Source organism: Erpetoichthys calabaricus, chromosome 12 (genome assembly GCF_900747795.2).
Source record: "Erpetoichthys calabaricus chromosome 12, fErpCal1.3, whole genome shotgun sequence".
NCBI classification, from domain to species: Eukaryota; Metazoa; Chordata; class Cladistia; order Polypteriformes; family Polypteridae; genus Erpetoichthys; species Erpetoichthys calabaricus.
In genome coordinates this window covers 6141483-6156991 of record NC_041405.2, presented here as the reverse complement: position 1 = coordinate 6156991, position 15509 = coordinate 6141483, and the positions used below count along the sequence as shown (strand labels likewise).

Here is a 15509-nt window from a genome sequence, read left to right as displayed (position 1 = left end):
CACATGAGAGGATGTGAAGTGCAAAGCCTGCTAAATGATGATTGGGGTCAACATTACAAATGCTTCACTTCTGTTTATTGGCAATTTGTTTACAAGAAATATTATAAAGAGTTTGCAGAATGGCACGATCATGTGCCTCTCAGGATAAGAGTTAGTATAACATGGGATGATGTGAAAACCCACCTGGAAAAAGTATATCAGGTACACCCTGATAATCTGAAACTTCACGAATCAAAAAAAACAATCTCAAGAGTGATAAGGAAATGGAATGAAAGCAAGGTAACTCCCCAAAAATGGAACACATTTTAGACAACAGCTGCAATTTGACTTCAAATGAGAAGAAAATGTGAAGGATATTAATCTGCCTATTCTGTCCTACCACAGTCCCCTAACTCATCATGACTAATAGCTACTCATCATATTACACAAAAGAAATCAGCTATGGACACACATCGGTAGGTTTGGTCATCTCAGATCCACTTGTCTATGGTTCTCGTAACTCCAATAAAAATCAACTTCTCCTCACTACGCAAGTCAATGTCTATTTAAAGGCATTATTTTAAAGACCTGCAAGACATGGATTATATGGAGACAGTTATGTAAAACCATAAACATGTATGTCATTAGATTTTGACCACTGGAGGCAGTCCACTGTCTACAATGCTATTTGCAATTGCTACCCAATGACTGGTCATTTGTATTTTGCAAAGCTCACAACTGACAGGAATTATAAGAGAAAGCATGGTACAAAAATATCCCTTGTGGTCACCATGGGGTTCCCCAGAGCTGCGTACATCAGACACAACTCCGTCCAACACAATTCAGGTAAAACAAAATGACATTTAATGTGCTGTAATTCACTTACAAGGTTACGTTAGCCCAACACAATAATAACATGCAGATTTCATCACCTTCTTCCTTCTTCTCCCACTCCTTCATGAGTGTCGTCCACCTCCTCCCAACTCAGACTCCCTGATGCAGATGAGATGAAGTCTTTTATGTCCTGTGAGTACTTCTGGGGCCAATCATTGCATTTCAGAAGCACTTACCAGCCAGGCAAATGTCACCCAAAGTAGGGATAGCATTCAACTGAAGCTCCACCTGGTGACATCCAATATCCTAACAGGGCCGCTTCTCAGGACTACAGCTCTCAATATGCCTTGTGGGTGCACACCAGAGGGATGCTGCTACCCTGTGTGTAGGGAGAATACATGGCCCCAGAAAGCTGACTTCCTCTGTCCTTACAGTAAGATCTGCTGGCCAGTAAACGTATAAGGAACCAACCCAGGTGGGATGCTTGTTCATCCACATCCTTCTGCTATGGCCTCCCAGTCGAGTAGGGAGTTAACCTATTGGGATGCCAGTCCATCCACTCTGACACACTCTCTGCAGATCATATGATTCTATTTTTTACCCAAATGTAACATTGCTAATCTTGTTTGGATTGAAAATTTAAATTATCATCTAACCCTAACCCTAACCAAATAAACTCATAACAGCATATTAAAAGGTTATCCCCTGACTCATTAACAAGAGTTCATATGTCTGTGAGTTACAGTTACAAAGAAACTTAGAGATCTTTTTAAACATAAGTTTGGCAGTCTGATGAAAAGTACTACATAAGATTTTAATAGATGTTAAACTGTACACTTCTGTCCTGCTTCACTTGTTCAAAATATGGAACCATTGTATAAATATGTTTAAGGAAAACACCTCACTGTCTGCTGATTAAAGCGTAATTTTGTCTTCAAGCCTTCCCTCAACTATACAATATTTAAGTGTTGGAAGACACTTGGCATCTTAACTTTCAGTGATCTTTATATTGATAATATGTTTACACCTTTTGATCAGCTCCGTTGTAAATAATTTGTTTAGCACACTTAATTTTCAATTTTGTAAAAACGGAATTTGCCAAACCTCCCTACTCTGCCAGTAGTGCTCACATTAGAAAATATTTGAAATAGTAAAGAAAAGAATATTGTCTGAGTTTATCAAATATTATCATAGTGTTCACCACTAGGAAGGAGACCTCTCTATCAAGACTCAAGGAAGGAGTGGAATTCGATCATTTGCAACATTCATTGTTCTTTAGGTGCAAAACACACTTTAATGTAGCAGAAAATCATACGCCAGACAAACAACCTTAAAGACATCAGAGAATGGACCTAACTGTGAACTGTGCCAGTCAGCTCTGGCCTCCCTCTGACTTACGTTTTGGGATATTGTTCAAAAGTAAAGCCCTTTTGTAAAGATGTGTTCCTTATCTGTCAGACAGTCCAGGATGGACGATCATTTCAGATCCTCTTATGCCAGTGTTTGTGGAATTATTTAAGATGAGCATAGACTATCTGGTAACACAGGTGCTGGTCATAAAATTAGAATATCATGACAAAGTTGATTTATTTCAGTAATTCCATTCAAAAAGTGAAACTTGTATATTAGATTCATTCATTACACACAGACTGATGTATTTCAAATGTTTATTTCTTTTAATGTTGATGATTATAACTGACAACTAATGAAAGTCCCAAATTCAGTATCTCGGAAAATTAGAATATCAATTAAGACCAATGCAAAAAAAGGATTTTTGGAAATGTTGGCCAACTGAAAGGTATGAACATGAAAACTATGAGCATGTACAGCACTCAATATTTAGTTGGGGCTCCTTTGGCCTGGATTACTGCAGCAATGCGGCGTGGCATGGAGTCGATCAGTCTGTGGCACTGCTCAGGTGTCATGAGAGCCCATGTTGCTCTGATAGTGGCCTTCAGCTCTTCTGAATTGTTGGGTCTGGCGTATTGCATCTTCCTCTTCACAATACCCCATAGATTTTCTATGGGGTTAAGGTCAGGCGAGTTTGCTGGCCAATCAAGAACAGGGATACCATGGTCCTTAAACCAGGTACTGGTAACTTTGGCACTGTGTGCAGGTGCCAGGTCCTGTTGGAAAATGAAATCTGCATCTCCATTAAGTTCGTCAGAAGCAGGAAGCATGAAGTGCTCTAAAACTTCCTGGTAGATGGCTGCGTTGACCTTGGACCTCAGAAAACACAATGGACCAACACCAGCAGATGACATGGCACCCCAAACCATCACTGACTGTGGAAACTTTACACTGGACCTCACGCCACGTGGATTCTGTGCCTCTCCTCTCTTCCTCCAGACTCTGGGACCTTGATTTCCAAAGGAAATGCAAAATTTACTTTCATCAGAGAACAGCAGTCCAGTCCTTTTTGTCTTTAGCCCAGGCGAGACGCTTCTGACGCTGCCTCTTGTTCAAGAGTGGCTTGACACAAGGAATGCGACAGCTGAAACCCATGTCTTGCATACGTCTGTGCGCGGTGGTTCTTGAAGCACTGACTCCAGCTGCAGTCCACTCTTTGTGAATCTCCCCCACATTTTTGAATGGGTTTTGTTTCACAATCCTCTCCAGGGTGCGGTTATCCCTATTGCTTGTCCACTTTTTTCTACCACATCTTGTCCTTCCCTTCGCCTCTCAATTAATGTGCTTATGTACCTTTTGTGTCTTGCCCTCCTTGTGCAAGGTGTCAATGGTCGTCTTTTGGACAACTGTCAAGTCAGCAGTCTTCCCCATGATTGTGTAGCCTACAGAACTAGACTGAGAGACCATTTAAAGGCTTTTGCAGGTGTTTGGAGTTAATTAGCTGATTAGAGTGTGGCACCAGGTGTCTTCAATATTGAACCGTTTCACAATATTCTAATTTTCCAAGATACTGAATTTGGGACTTTCATTAGTTGTCAGTTATAATCATCAACATTAAAAGAAATAAACATTTGAAATACATCAGTCTGCGTGTAATGAATGAATCTAATATACAAGTTTCACTTTTTGAATGGAATTACTGAAATAAATCAACTTTGTCATGATATTCTAATTTTATGACCAGCACCTGTATTTTCTGCACTTCCATGTTGCGTATCAACTAATTCTGCTCATTTGGAGTAATTCTAATGCGCTCTCCATAACTGAAAATTATATTTTTATATTTTTCATAACTAGAAAAAAAATATATAATTTTCTTTGCTTGAAATTGAACAGGGGTGAGTTTCCCAAAAAACAATTGTATTTGGCAAGTAATGAGCAACTTAACTACAGAGGTTATGAATCAGCAACTTTTACGCTGGTTTCCCGAAAGGCTTTTTAAGACAGGAATCCTACAAACAAAAATAAAGAACAACATTACTAACCCTGCCCTGCAACAACCCTTACAAGTAGATTGAAAATAATCGATATGAGTACATTTTCAATGTAAAGTGCCGTCATTAGTCCTACGATAAGATAAAATAACAGAGCCAAATGAAAGGCGAATTAAAAACTCAGTCACATTAAATAAACAAAACCCTCCATGAGCACCTAAGCCGGCAGACGCCTTGACTGCACTCCGCTAAGTGTGACTCGATGTCGCTGTTCATCACTGTATTTCTTTACAGAGAAACAACCATCACACGCTCAGGAAGGAGACAATCCTTGACAACATATACACTGTATAAAACAAAAATGTGTTAATTTATGGTAAAAAACTGGCAGCTGTGGTCGCTGGAACTTTACTGTAAAAAAATAAGGGGACAATATTGTTAGGTCTACGTTATACAAATATTGTCTTTCACTTTTAATGGTTTGTTTATTTGTTTTTCCAAATATACAATGATATGCATAATTTAGCAGTAACAGAAGTGGTAAACAAAGTACCCACTCTCCTTCAGTGCATTCAATTCCACATAAAAATATGAATAATAACACATCTGCCACTTATGAAATCAAAGATAAAGTGAGCAAAATATTCTTCTGAAGTGTGTCTGCCTTGCTTTTACACCGGCCTGGGGGACAGACTGTCGTGTAAGATGTGGCCCGTGGTGAATGCAAATTAACAGCTCTACTCAACTCTCTACACTCTTAAAATAAAGTGCCACGGAGGGTCTTCCAAGCAGCGCCATAGGGCAGTAGTGCCATTATTTTGGCATTATTATACTTAGCTCCCTGTGTATCTCCAATATTGCACCATCACTTAGGTGAAGTCTTTTCCACAGCTACAATCCAATGGTTTGTCCTCAGAGATGCATTACCACATTATTTCATGTACTTATATACAGTATATGACTTTGGTCAAACATGACATGTATTAGAAGTTCTTTTTAATTTCATTTCTTTGTTCTTTTTTTATACAGCCTGTAGCATTTCCAGCTTTTTGTTACTCAATTGCTTTCTGACTCTCCCTTTGGCGGCCACTGTCTGTTTCTGTCTGTCTCTGTTTGCACCGCAGGAGGCAGCCAGGTAACGTTGTGCTTTAGGACTAACATATGAGTCGGGTCAGACGCAGCTAACGAACGAGCTTAGGTACAACTTTAGTTACAAACAATTTTGGGAAACCACTTTTCTCATAATGTACGTACTTAAATACAAATTAACGTTGTTCTTAGTGCTACAAAGCTTTTGGAAAACCCACCTCTGAGTTTGTTTTTTTTACAATTTGTACAGTAATCTTATTTTAAAATAAGTCTGCTGAGCTCCTGTCTGTGCATTTACAATACTCTTATTGTTTTAATTAATAAGATATTACAGTGTATAACACAGTAGATCTGTTTCTTCATTGCCAGCTCTCTATTGTGGATAGGGTGGGGATTTCTGTTTAATTGTTCCTAGTTGTATTTCTGATTAAAAAATAAATAAACAATTTAAATCCTGTAATCTTGTTATGCTGAAACTTATATTTAACTTTAATATTATAAAAACTTCTTGCATCGTGCATTGATTTGTGAGTAATACAATTTGATAAAAAAATAAGATTTGAAAAGTGAACCCCTAGGACAACTAAGCTTACTGAACACTCGAGAGAACCATTTGTGTTCACAGCCCCTGACTGCTCCTTAACCCCCATCTACATCCTCCGATTCTGTGTAATCATTTCAGAAAGATATCACAAATATTATTTCCATAGCTTTTGTTAGTCTTTACTCTTTATAAGTTTCAACTTCTTTTATTATCTTTTCCTCCACATGTTGAATGGGTTAGTGGATCTTTTAAGTCAATTTTCAAGCTATTTTTGAATCTGAACAATAACACATGTTCAAATAATAATATGTCTGAAGTTATATCCATTCATCCATGCATTGATTTTATTTAGCATTTCTTCAGTTCAGTGTCAGAAGATTCTAGAATACTTCTAGATGTACTAAGTATGAGGCAGGCCTGAATCCCAGATGGGACAGCACACTCCACCACACGGGCCAGTTTTGCCTCCTAAATGGAGTGTCTTTAGATTACACCAGAGTCACTGGAGAAAGCCCACCACAAACAGTGGGCAGAAAATCTTAGAATCCATAGAGTCCGTGTAGTTCCAGACTTATGCAAACAGGACAGCATCAAACAGCACTTCCTCAAAGCTGACATCAGACACGGCCTTTGGCTTCCTGCTAGACGTAATGTAACTGTTGATGGCCACTTTCATAGTTACACTTTTCCAGAGAAAATGAAGAAGAAGTAAAAAGAATCATTCTCACAATTTGTAGGATATGGAGAGGAAAAACTAAGGCCTGGAAGAAGATCACAAGGCGTCTGTCTGAAGTCAATATTGGACAATGCAAAGAAGATTATCAGCAATGGCACAGCCTGACTGAAACTTACAGCATTTAGCATTTATTGTGATTAATATAAACATGTTTTGTCTTTTTGTTTCACTTAATAATAAAAGCATGCATTGAATATTGAATATACAGAGTAAGTGTAATGTATATAGTTAATAACCTTCAATAACAGCATATGTAGCAGAGCCTCACCTTATATGAGTTTTAGGTTTATAACCATTACACACAAGAAATCTTCATATGGTGAAACTTCCTTACGTAACTGCTGATATTACCTCTAAAAGCAGCAACATTGGTTTAACTTGCACCCCATAATATGTACATTATCAATCTATAGCAGTCGCTTCACAAATTCAGTAGCTTTATATACGTTGTACCTTTGTACAGTAAGGTATTTTCTAGTTAAAAAGAGCTCTGTTCTTTACAGTTCAAATGAATTATGTAATTTGTTCAAATGAGGTACTAATTCATTCAAACAAGATACTAATTTGTTTAAAAAAAGTTACAAATTCACTCAAATTTTGTTTTTTTCACCTAACACCTACCGGGCTGTGTAGTTTTTGAAAATGACAGATTGTGACATAACTGGGCAAGAGAAGATACAAAAAACAAGTAAGGCCAAGAAATTGTGTGTGCCACACAGAGTGAGACAGGTGAGAACACAAGAGGGCTGCGTCTGGCTGTTATTCACTACCTTACACAGCTGCGTGTGTGTGTGTGTGTGTGTGTGTGTGTGTATGTGTGTGTGTGCGTGTGTGTGTGTGTGTGTGTGTGTGTGTGTGTGTGTGAGTGTGAGTGTGAGTGTGGCAGGTAGAAATAGAGTGAGCTTAGCAGGCAAAGGACCTCCTGATTCCTGCACCACTGCAGGCCAGCATTTAATCACCTTGTTTGATATCAAAACACAGATATTTTTATAATTTGATAATCACAAGATATGAGTGTTTTAAAAGTTCATATAAAATTTATATCAACTTTTTCAAATTTAAAATGATCATTTTAAATGTTAGTATGATTAATTTTATATTGTGTAGAGCCTTTTCAGTTAGAATGACAGACACACACTTTTAACCAAATACGTAAAAAGATCATCGATTTTGTTCTTCTTTTAAAGGTTTAGGGAAAGAATTTCAGTATACAGTAATTCAGCAGTTTAAGTTTATATAACTTTTACAACTTAAGAAAATTTGACATCAAGGAAAATAATTGGAGTTGATAATTTGTTAAATGTTTTTGAAGTTTGATATCAAAAATGTTTTCTCCGATGGCAAAAAATTAAAAATGTTATCAAATGTATTAATTTTGATTTTAACCTCAGGGTACCAATGTTATGTTTTAAAACACAATATCAGTTCTTTTAAATTTGATGTCACATTTTTAAAAACCTGCGGTGGGTTGGCACCCTGCCTGGGATTGGTTCCTGCCTTGTGCCCTGTGTTGGCTGGGATTGGCTCCAGCAGACCCCCGTGACCCTGTGTTCGGATTCAGCGGGTTGGACAACGGATGGATGGATTTTTAAAAACTGATATCAAATTTCAGAATCTCGATGTCGAAATTAAAAACGTGGATAATAAACTTTGCACCTCAAAAGCTGTTGAAAGGGTTTGCTTTTCGTTATTACTTGATATCAGTTTTCTAAGTGATGATACCTAATTTTAAAGACTCAAAGATATCACATTTTAAAACTGCTGTCATGAAGTTGGGTATCAAACATGAATCCCTGAATGCAATTTCTTCAGTGCATGAGATCAAATAATGAAACTGCTAATGTCACATTTTGAAAAGGTTTATAGCTACATTTAGAAACTTGTTACCAATTTCCAAGAGGTTGATGTCAAATTTTAAAAAACCTGATATTACTCTTTACTCCAAGAGCACTTATGACTGCTGGACTACTTTTCCTTCTCTTCCCTTCTCTTTCAGTTCCATGCTGTGTTAGCAAACACTTTGCATTAGCCAATTTAACACGGAATTAGCAATATATAACTTTTTTGCCACTTGAATCAATCCAGGTGAGTATTATTTATTTTTCAAGCAGAATTCAAATATTTCATTTTTATCACACAAAATATTTAAAATATTTAAAATTTATCACACAAAGATTTAAAGTGACATATGATTAAATTTTACAATAATTGGGCAAGGAGTTGCAAGGAAGAGGGACAAAGCTTGCTGGAGGAGGAGTGGAGGCAGAAGGAGAGAGTGGGAGACGGAGAGAAGAAGAGAAAGAATGTGCTGTGTGCTGCATTTACTGAGACATTCACTCGAAAGAGGCCCTAAATATTCTGTAATAACTCTCGCTAGGACAAAGCAATCTGAATGAAACAGCGTGCAATGTGCTCCTCAGTATATGGAGCTTCAAAAAAGCCGGGATGCCCCTGCATCGGAGTGATGAGGTAGGCGCCGGACAGACATTTGCAACTTCTGGGTGCCTACCGCCCGTACCCCTTGACTCAGTTACTCGACTTCTCATCAGGATGGTGGTGTACAGTATTGCGCAGCGCGTCTTCCCTACTAGGTCATTAATTTATTTAAGCGATGTCAGAATCAACTGGATGATCGTGAGTTAATGGAAGGTTACTTCCAGCAAGACGAAGCAAAGCACACATCGGCAAGTAGCATGGCAGAAATTGAGTCCTTCTTAGGTAACAGGGTAATGTCAAAGGGGCTTTGGCCACCACGGTCGCCGGATCTGACACCACCAGACTTCTTCCTTTGGGTATGCTCAAAGCCTCACACTGTGGAAGATTTGAAGCAAAACATCCAACGTGAAATTGCTGCTGTTCCCCCTCCCCAAGACGCTTGCCGATACGTTCAGGAACATGGAGCGCCATGTCAAAATGTGTCTGGCTGAAAACGGAAACCACTTCCAGCATCGCATGTAATGTAGTCGATTACACAAACGTCAAGGTATAGAGCATATTGTTTTGGTTCAGATTGCTTCAATCTAATGAGAGTTACCACAGAACATTTGGGGTCTCTTTCGAGTGAATCTCCCTGTAGTTGTGCTTTGTAACTGTGTTGGTTGGTGGGAAACAATTGCGAAGAGTTTTTCACAGCTCAAAAAATGCCTGTTTTTTGCTTCTGAACTTGTGTATGCGTCTGTCTATGTCAGGTTTTGGGGAGCTGAGAGTCCCCTGCAGGCCACAGGACTTATATTTGTACATAAAACATGCTTTATCACAAAGTCTACCTAATGGGTGAATTAATGGCAGCTTCTGGCCAACTTCGAGTTTCTGCTTAATTAAATATAAATATATTAAGTGGGTTTTACAAATATGCTGATATGTTTAAAGGTAGCAATTACAAACAGGGTGGCAGGACAGGTAAAAGGTGGCACCTTGTCCTGTGTTTGAGAGGTGAAACCCTGGTATTAAATTAATTTGAGTAGCAGGATGTTAACAGCAGTTTCAGTTAATGAGAGGCACACAATTTATGTCTAACTATTAATTCACATGTTATTTTTTACAAAAAAATATATTTCTCTCTAAAAGTATATAAAAGTACATTATATGTGTTTTGTCTTTATAGAGTAATATATTATTTTACTTTCCCCTTTTTGTATTCTTTATTGTGTAGCCTTTGTCAGAATGCCTCAAATCACACAGACTTACCGCTGTTTCTAAGGTATTGTACTTTATAACTTCTCCCCACCTTCCCTTCTCATTTATAACCTCTGAAAATTAGGTGTAGTAAAAGTCAAGCAGAAGTTAAGTTACACTTTAAATAATGTATTATTGATAATATTCACAAATAATAGCAGTAAGCAAAGTGCAAGTGAATATTGGCAACCATACAACCTGATAAATGCTGATGTGTAGTTTCAGGTGACACACAGACTTGTAGTTACTTTAAATGTCTCCAGTTAAGGCCTCATTTTTGGTCAGCTTTCTTCAGAAAAGGTTGCATGCCTGTCTCAATATGGCTGCCGAGTTGTGCTCCTCATGGCAATGGTTTGACAGAGAGATGCTTCTACATAGCAATGATGTAAGACAAGGGTGGGCAGATTCAGTCCTGGAAGGACGCAGTGGCTGAAGGGTTTTTTTTCCAACCCTAATGCTTAATAAGAAGCACTTATTGCTCAAGTAACACCTCTGCTTTACTTTAGTTGTCTCGCTCATAAAGATTTTGAACCCTTATTGCTTATTTTAGTCTTAAACAGCTGTAGTCGTGGTTTTTAATTACTCCTTATTAGCAATAACATGCAAATGACAAAAGAAACCAGCATTTCTCCATTTTGCATGTTCCTATTTACCACTGTGTGTGTATTTATCAAGCATTTTTGGGTTTAATTAAATACTTGGAAGGAAAATGAAGAGAAAAAAGTGAAGGGCTGAGAATAACTCATCTGTTTTAGACTTCAAATCATTTGGATGATATCCTCAGAAAGGAAAAAAAAATCTAGGATATGAGAATGACCTGACATGGTAGAGTTAAAGCACTAACAAGCCATGAAATTAAATAATTGGCAAGGATTGTTTTTTAATTAAGCAACTGGGTTGGAACAAAAACCTGCAACCACTGTGGCCCTCCAGGACTGAATCTGCCCACCCCTGGTGTAAGAGAAGGAGAAAGGGGTAAAGCAAGCAAATTTATACACTCTCTGGTCCAAATCCTACAGCCAATAGGGCATTGTGGTACTTAATGGCTTCTGATTTAAAAACAGATAGATAGATAGATAGATAGATAGATAGATAGATAGATAGATAGATAGATAGATAGATAGATAGATAGATAGATAGATAGATAGATAGATAGATAGATAGATAGATACTTTATTAATCCCAATAGGAAATTCACAAATAGGCAACTTTAGACCAATAGATTTCTGGTGTGGCACGATGGCTTCACACCTGCCCCCAACACCATTTGTTAAGGTGACGCTTGCCAGCTAGGTAAATTAGCTTGTCTGTGGGGGTTGATTGAGAGGGTCCTGCAGAGAATCACTTGTCAAACTGGTTTTAGCCACTTCCCCCAACCCTGTCATAAAATTCACCATCCTGACTTACTGCCTGGGGAACATCAATGCTTCTCACTAATGAAACACTAATATGACTATGCTTTGTTAACCTTTGTTTAACCGCCAACTCCCTAAATATTCCCCATGCCAGGAGAAATCTGAACAATTTTCGTTTTTTTAGTTTACATTTATTCAAGCAGTATTTACCTGCTGAAACACCTGCTGAAATGTTTCAAATAAATGGTCAATCAAAGGACGTAGCTTGAACAAGCGGTCACGGTTTGTATCTTTCATATCTGGCTCAGATAACGGGCAGCAGTCCAGTTGAGATGCTGGGGATACACCCACTCATCGCCATCATCCGATGCGTCGTCATTCACAGTATCATGCAGCGCACGTTGCTGATCATCATTGTCGCTATAATCTTCTTCAGAACTTCTACAATCATGATCAGAATTATTGTCCAAAATCGCCTGCAAAACCTCACTGGAAGTCCGTTTACGTTTCGCCATATTCACAGCTTTCTCTTTCGAATCACATCACGTGATCGGCCAATACAAGCGCAGAGTTGTCGAAATACAACATAGTAATAATACCCACACCAAACTGTCAGTTATACTACGCGCCAGACATTCACATAACCACAGGCAAATGTGCCGGATAATTCCGGCAGTAAGGCGTCAGCAATAAAGCTACGATGCCGGATATATCCGGCAGAGGGCGGTTAAGGGGTTAAATTACAAATAAAGACATACAAAATATCAATTTGTATGCAAAATTTCACACCACAACACTCCACCCCTGATAAATCTTTTGTACAATGTCTTTATGATATAATTAAACAGTCTTCATTGTTTGAGGAGTCTGTTGAACAACTTGTGTTTTGTGTTGCAGTGGTTGCTTATCAAGTGTTAAAAGTTGTGCGTGACCATTTGTCCATTACATATCTGCTTTATTTCAAAGACCATCTGAAGAACGTGAATGCGCTCCTGATGACTTGTATCGTTCCCAGCCTTTCTTCATCTGTTTCTTTAGCTTTCTGCAGTCTTCATATGTCATCAAATCTGGGGGTTGAAAATGAGACAAGTCCACACCTTCCACTAAACTAGCCCACTGCCATTTTAGTCTATTCTGTGAATTATTTGTGTTCCCCTAGACTGTATCAATCCTGTGTCTAAATGTTAGTTAGACCCCTGCCCCAAACTACTCATAAAAGCATATGCAGCTGTACTACTAACTTCAAAATCTGAAAGGTAACATAGCACAGGTGCCGGTGCCAACCACTTCTGCCCAAGTCAGAGCACATGTGCCTCTGCATAAACTGTTCACAAACCAACATTTGTAGGCCCTCTTGACATATTTGGGGTTGACTTAGTTGCCTTTTGTGCTTTTTTACCCATGGTGTAACCCTTGAGTGCCATCAGCCTTTACCAGTATAGGCTGGCATCACCACCATGAGACATCACAGCTATGCAACCCTCATCTTTCCTCCTGTAGGCCACCCTTAGAGTTGTTTGCTCACCATATGCCTACTCGCTGTACTTAACACCTCGGCCCACTGGTCCTGTGTTTGTACTACAGCTGATAACCACAGCAGGGCTTCCATGCTTTCCCAATTAGACTTTACCTAAACATCTGAGCCCATGTAACTTGAGACAGTACCAGCTGCATTTGCTCTTTTGAAAAATTTCACCAATTTGCTCAGTATACCTTTTCTTTAATAATAGTATTAATTAAATCAATTATCCCAATTAGTGAATTAATAACCACAATCTACACTTTATGAGTCCAAAATGAATGTCCTTATTTTTGGCATTCCTAGCTGGTTTGCTCAGTTTCCACCCCTTGGAATTTAAATTTTCTACAGTAATGAACAAACCTTTCCTTTTAAACTGTAGCTGTTCTGACTGGTCCTATTATTGCATGGCTTGTGGACGTGTTACTCACTTAAACCCCAGTAAGTGTCTTTTTCATGCTGTCTCTTCAGTTGTTCTTCATGTTCTTTGTCTTTGGCCTTTTCCTATTTCTGTGTTCTGCTGTAATGGCAGGTCTGCAAAATGGAAGGTGACAAAGTAGTTTCTGTCCATCTAATTTTCTTGGTTGTCGACTTGGTGCCAACACTCAAGCTTTGCTTCTGGGCATTCATTAGAACAGCTTGGCCTCTAGTGCCACTCCGCTCCAATGCTTTAGTTGTAACCGGGTCTCCTGCATGGATTTTACTCTGCCAATTGTCTTCACTATTTATTACCTGCACCAACCCAAAGTCTGTAAAAATTCAAAATAGAAGTAATATTATAGCAAAAGACCAGATATTGGAAACAGTTAGAAATAACTATTTTCCCTTTCCTGTCTTCCTGCTCTATCCTTCCATTGTTTTGTCAATGCCTCCGTGTGCTTTTTCTTAATTTATGGTAACTGCTAATTGAAAATGTGGGCTAAAGCCTCTGCAAAATTCAAGTGCCAAATCCGGCATCTCTCCTAAAACTGACCTGCATTCTTTACTCACAACCAGCTCACTCTTCTTCATTTTATTGCAGGGAGGTTCATAGGCTTGTCTTTTTAATGAACTGGTCAGTCAGGTTTTGATTTACTGAACTTAAGTGTGTGTGCTTTTTAATTAGTGACCTTTCTAGCAGAGACGTTAGGAATTTCACACCCTTGTGCATTCCCGACTTGCTGCCTGAGCTTGTAAACTTCCTGCTACACCGTCCTTTGTTCTTTCACTTGTCCTGTTTCATTCAAAACAACTCCTAAACTGGTGCACTTTCTTCTCAGCTCAGTCATTCTTGCGCTAGCATTTTCAGAACTTTCACACACAAGCACTTCAATTTCTTTCATTTCCACTGTTCCTTGTTTTTATTCCACACTTTCTTCACTCGGGCAGCACGGTGGCGCAGTGGGTAGTGCTGCTGCTTCGCAGTTAGGAGACCCGAGTTCACTTCCCGGGTCCTCCCTGCGTGGAGTTTGCATGTTCTCCCCATGTCTGTGTAGATTTCCTGCGGGTGCTCCGATTTCCTACCACAGTCCAAAGACATGCAGGTTATGTGCATTGGCGATCCTAAATTGTCCCTAGTGTGTGCTTGGTATGTGGGTGTGCAATGCAGTGGGCTGGCAACCTGCCAGGCATTTGTTCCTGCCCTGTGCTGGCTGGGATTGGCTTCAGCAGTCCCCCGTGACCCTGTGTTAGGATATAGCGGGTTGGGCAATGACTGACTTTCTTCACTCCGTATCCATATTCCAGTTCTTGCCCTTCAGTCTTTCACAGCCATTCAAACTCACCAGCTTCTCTGCCTTCTATCTGATTTCTTTTTCCTAAATCATTTTGTAGCACATTCAGCTCAGCTTCTGATTTATGTACCTTCACTACACGTTTCCTACCTTTAGCCTGCTTGCCTCTGCCACTCCTTTGGAAGATAGCTGGCTTTAATATGAATTTAGGCATTTCTGAGTCCACAATGCTACCATAATACAATTTGCCAAATGTGTTATGGGTTGGCCTGCTTTTATCCCTGTAAGCTAACACACACACACACACGCACATACACACTGTTCCTATCCACACAAGCACTTACTATGAATGATGTCTACTCTGCCAGTCATTCATTAGTACTTTGGACAGGACTCATTAAGATTCCATACATTCAGGTACATGTGGGTGATACTTGCATAGCCCATCACCACCTCTGTACTCCAATTAGGGACTCACTGTCACCAGCACTAACAAACATGCGGGTGTCCTCGTGACACACATGAAGTCTCTAAACTTTTTTTGGCTATATTCCATTCAGCAACCAAACAATGTTTTACTTCTAGCACATTTGTACACTGGGTGCCCTAAAATTCACATACAGTGCATCCGGAAAGTATTCACAGCACATCACTTTTTCCACATTTTGTTATGTTACACCCTTATTCCAAAATGGATTAAATTCATTTTTTTCCTCAGAATT

The 15509-nt window shown here is 39.0% G+C and overlaps 2 protein-coding genes across 5 annotated transcripts in view; one reads left to right on the top strand and one right to left on the bottom strand.

Moving 5' to 3' along the window:
* The window catches only part of LOC127529812 (uncharacterized), a 119184-nt gene extending 116831 nt beyond the window's left edge, over positions 1–2353 (top strand). The window contains exon 2 of the mRNA XM_051934713.1: positions 1577–2353. The gene's annotated coding sequence lies outside the window, so the exon portion shown is untranslated. The remainder of the gene's footprint in view (positions 1–1576) is intronic.
* LOC114661780 (interferon-induced very large GTPase 1-like) overlaps positions 1–15509 on the bottom strand; it is a 138086-nt gene that overhangs the window by 95783 nt on the left and 26794 nt on the right. The gene's annotated exons all lie outside the window — the stretch shown is intronic.